Here is a 5,000-nt window from a genome sequence, read left to right as displayed (position 1 = left end):
AAACTGCCGCCCCCCCCCCCCCAAAACACCTTTCCTTACAACAATGTGTACCTTAACCTAACCCATATTGTGCCTTAACCTAACCCATATTGTGCCTTAACCTAACCCATATTGTGCCTTAACCTAACCCATATTGTGCCTTAACCTAACCCATATTGTGCCTTAACCTAACCCATATTGTGCCTTAACCTAACCCATATTGTGCCTTAACCTAACCCGTATTGTGCCTTAACCTAACCCGTATTGTGCCTTAACCTAACCCGTATTGTGCCTTAACCTAACCCGTATTGTGCCTTAACCTAACCCGTATTGTGCCTTAACCTAACCCGTATTGTGCCTTAACCTAACCCGTATTGTGCCTTAACCTAACCCGTATTGTGCCTTAACCTAACCCGTATTGTGCCTTAACCTAACCCGTATTGTGCCTTAACCTAACCCGTATTGTGCCTTAACCTAACCCGTATTGTGCCTTAACCTAACCCGTATTGTGCCTTAACCTAACCCGTATTGTGCCTTAACCTAACCCGTATTGTGCCTTAACCTAACCCGTATTGTGCCTTAACCTAACCCGTATTGTGCCTTAACCTAACCCGTATTCTGCCTTAACCTAACCCGTATTGTGCCTTAACCTAACCCGTATTCTGCCTTAACCTAACCCGTATTGTGCCTTAACCTAACCCGTATTGTGCCTTAACCTAACCCGTATTCTGCCTTAACCTAACCCGTGTTGTGCCTTAACCTAACCCGTGTTGTGCCTTAACCTAACCCGTGTTGTGCCTTAACCTAACCCGTGTTGTGCCTTAACCTAACCCGTGTTGTGCCTTAACCTAACCTATGTTGCGCCTTAACCTACCCTATATTGTACCTTAACCTAACCTATATTGTACCTTAACCTAACCTATGTTGCGCCTTAACCTAACCTATGTTGCGCCTTAACCTAACCTATGTTGCGCCTTAACCTAACCTATGTTGCGCCTTAACCTAACCTATGTTGCGCCTTAACCTAACCTATGTTGCGCCTTAACCTAACCTATGTTGCGCCTTAACCTAACCTATGTTGCGCCTTAACCTAACCTATGTTGCGCCTTAACCTAACCTATGTTGCGCCTTAACCTAACCTATGTTGCGCCTTAACCTAACCTATGTTGCGCCTTAACCCAACACACGTTGCGCCTTAACCCAACACACGTTGCGCCTTAACCCAACACACGTTGCGCCTTAACCCAACACACGTTGCGCCTTAACCCAACACACGTTGCGCCTTAACCCAACACACGTTGCGCCTTAACCCAACACACGTTGCGCCTTAACCCAACACACGTTGCGCCTTAACCCAACACACGTTGCGCCTTAACCCAACACACGTTGGGCCTTAACCCAACACACGTTGGGCCTTAACCCAACACACGTTGGGCCTTAACCCAACACACGTTGGGCCTTAACCCAACACACGTTGGGCCTTAACCCAACACACGTTGGGCCTTAACCCAACACACGTTGGGCCTTAACCCAACACACGTTGGGCCTTAACCCAACACACGTTGGGCCTTAACCCAACACACGTTGGGCCTTAACCCAACACACGTTGGGCCTTAACCCAACACACGTTGGGCCTTAACCTGCTCTGTAATTGTCATACGACGCGTTAAATTAGTGTAGTGTTGCCTAACTGCAACCCCCGCAATATAGTTTGCTACTCGCACTGCCCGGTCCCCAGAGTATCGCTTCATGTTAAACACCTTGCAGCTATACACTGTAATGCGGATGGCAGCAGGACGTACATGCTCAATGCCCTTCGCAGTTGTTCATTGGCATTCGCATGGCGAAGCACAGCCTACGTTGTGGTACGGCTTGTGTCAACTGTCCGCTGATGTTGTACGTCCAAATCACACACTGTACTGCACATTGGTCCTCATGTACTGAATGATACATCGTGGTACATGTGTGACCGTACCACGACTGCGCCAACAACGGCGAACCATACGGTCCAAATATTGTGCACTCAGCTACATGTCGTCTCCCTATAAGAGCTGGATTGCAGTATGGTATGCCGTGGATGGCGATCGGCATGAGCCGTCTGTTGATGTAGTGGCGCGTGTTGTCAGACGTAGTCGTCTCTTCTCACACACCGTGATAGCATGGTGCACTGCGTTCCACATCTGCGACATGCGACAGAGGCCGGTTGACAGTCGTTCGCGCAATGGACATCGCATACGTACGGGGGCCACCTTCCACGTGTTCGCGAAGCGTGCACATGTTGTTGCGTGTATGTGGGCAGACATAGTGTGTCGTGACACCTGACACAGGCATGCAACAATCGTTGAATTTGCAAATGGCGATGGACGTCTACGTTTGCTGGTGACGTTACGCAAATGAAGAACTGGTAAACCGTTGTGGTGCGGTTGTTCTCGCTAGAGGTGAATCAGTGATGGCGACGATCGGTTGAGCTACCAACCGGTTGTTTCAGCGATACCCACCATGCCCACGAACGTGAATGGCATGTGGGTGTGAAGCGATACGCGGCGGTGGCTGGGTGGGACCGTCCCCGGCCGGTGAGGGGGGGCCTCCCGGCGTGCTGGCCGCGCGGTGCGTGGGCGCACGCGCTACAGCCGGCTGGTGGGGGCGGCCAGTGGCAGGCGCGCCGGCCGACGGAGGCGGCAGGCGGCGTAGCTGCGCGCCGGCGCACCCTGCACGCGGCGCCGTGCGGCCAAAGTAGGTCCTCGCGGGCCCGGTGCGAAGCGCGGTGGACATCTGCAGTGTGCTGGTCCGATTGAGGACTGTGTGCGCTGAGGATGCGCCGCCGCCCGGCGCTCGGCGCCGCGACGCCGTCTGCTGCTCGGTCGCCTCTGCGGTTCTCGCAGGTGGATTGTATCGCAGCTGTGCGGACGTGTTGGCGCGTGCGCTGTGCTGGGAGAGTTCGCTTCGGCACCCAAGTGGGGCTTTTGTCCTTCTGTGGCGCTGGCGTTGGAGCTGCCGGCCACCGTAGGTGGCGCGTGTTGTCTCCCGCCGGCAATGCCACGACAGCACGCTCCCGGGCCTCTGTCGGCAGCGGCAAGCTCAGTTGGGAGCACGGGTGGTCGCACCTAAAGCGTCTACTCGCCAAACTCCGGGCGATTGCGCCTCTCTCGAACCCGACCAAGTACTTAGGACGGCGCTGCGCGCCGCCGGGACCTGAGAGGGTTTCGAGGTGTATTGTGCAGGGGAGCTCAGCCTCCTCCTGTTTGCAGAATAATTGAGCGGACGCTTGCGTGTTCGCGCGGGCCCCCGGGACACACTCCCGGGCGGCCGGCTGCTCAGCTCTAGTTGACGCAGCTCCCTGGTTGATCCTGCCAGTAGTCATATGCTTGTCTCAAAGATTAAGCCATGCATGTCTCAGTACAAGCCGCATTAAGGTGAAACCGCGAATGGCTCATTAAATCAGTTATGGTTCCTTAGATCGTACCCACGTTACTTGGATAACTGTGGTAATTCTAGAGCTAATACATGCAAACAGAGTCCCGACCAGAGATGGAAGGGACGCTTTTATTAGATCAAAACCAATCGGTCGGCTCGTCCGGTCCGTTTGCCTTGGTGACTCTGAATAACTTTGGGCTGATCGCACGGTCCTCGTACCGGCGACGCATCTTTCAAATGTCTGCCTTATCAACTGTCGATGGTAGGTTCTGCGCCTACCATGGTTGTAACGGGTAACGGGGAATCAGGGTTCGATTCCGGAGAGGGAGCCTGAGAAACGGCTACCACATCCAAGGAAGGCAGCAGGCGCGCAAATTACCCACTCCCGGCACGGGGAGGTAGTGACGAAAAATAACGATACGGGACTCATCCGAGGCCCCGTAATCGGAATGAGTACACTTTAAATCCTTTAACGAGTATCTATTGGAGGGCAAGTCTGGTGCCAGCAGCCGCGGTAATTCCAGCTCCAATAGCGTATATTAAAGTTGTTGCGGTTAAAAAGCTCGTAGTTGGATTTGTGTCCCACGCTGTTGGTTCACCGCCCGTCGGTGTTTAACTGGCATGTATCGTGGGACGTCCTGCCGGTGGGGCGAGCTGAAGGCGTGCGACGCGCCTCGTGCGTGCTCGTGCGTCCCGAGGCGGACCCCGTTGCAATCCTACCAGGGTGCTCTTGAGTGAGTGTCTCGGTGGGCCGGCACGTTTACTTTGAACAAATTAGAGTGCTTAAAGCAGGCAAGCCCGCCTGAATACTGTGTGCATGGAATAATGGAATAGGACCTCGGTTCTATTTTGTTGGTTTTCGGAACCCGAGGTAATGATTAATAGGGACAGGCGGGGGCATTCGTATTGCGACGTTAGAGGTGAAATTCTTGGATCGTCGCAAGACGAACAGAAGCGAAAGCATTTGCCAAGTATGTTTTCATTAATCAAGAACGAAAGTTAGAGGTTCGAAGGCGATCAGATACCGCCCTAGTTCTAACCATAAACGATGCCAGCCAGCGATCCGCCGCAGTTCCTCCGATGACTCGGCGGGCAGCCTCCGGGAAACCGAAGCTTTTGGGTTCCGGGGGAAGTATGGTTGCAAAGCTGAAACTTAAAGGAATTGACGGAAGGGCACCACCAGGAGTGGAGCCTGCGGCTTAATTTGACTCAACACGGGAAACCTCACCAGGCCCGGACACCGGAAGGATTGACAGATTGATAGCTCTTTCTTGATTCGGTGGGTGGTGGTGCATGGCCGTTCTTAGTTGGTGGAGCGATTTGTCTGGTTAATTCCGATAACGAACGAGACTCTAGCCTGCTAACTAGTCGCGTGACATCCTTCGTGCTGTCAGCGATTACTTTTCTTCTTAGAGGGACAGGCGGCTTCTAGCCGCACGAGATTGAGCAATAACAGGTCTGTGATGCCCTTAGATGTTCTGGGCCGCACGCGCGCTACACTGAAGGAATCAGCGTGTCTTCCTAGGCCGAAAGGTCGGGGTAACCCGCTGAACCTCCTTCGTGCTAGGGATTGGGGCTTGCAATTGTTCCCCATGAACGAGGAATTC

The 5,000-nt window shown here is 53.5% G+C and overlaps 1 non-coding gene across 1 annotated transcript in view; it reads left to right on the top strand.

Moving 5' to 3' along the window:
- The first annotated feature begins 3,313 nt into the window (after nt 1-3,313).
- LOC126453482 (small subunit ribosomal RNA) overlaps nt 3,314-5,000 on the top strand; it is a 1,910-nt gene continuing 223 nt past the window's right edge. Inside the window, exon 1 of the ribosomal RNA XR_007584893.1 lies at nt 3,314-5,000. This exon is cut by the window's right edge and continues 223 nt beyond it. This is a non-coding gene — a ribosomal RNA (small subunit ribosomal RNA).

The sequence above is a fragment of the Schistocerca serialis genome, unplaced genomic scaffold (genome assembly GCF_023864345.2).
Source record: "Schistocerca serialis cubense isolate TAMUIC-IGC-003099 unplaced genomic scaffold, iqSchSeri2.2 HiC_scaffold_947, whole genome shotgun sequence".
Lineage (NCBI taxonomy): Eukaryota > Metazoa > Arthropoda > Insecta > Orthoptera > Acrididae > Schistocerca > Schistocerca serialis.
The sequence above is the reverse complement of the archived record's forward strand: the minus strand, read 5'-3'. Positions and strand labels throughout refer to the sequence as shown.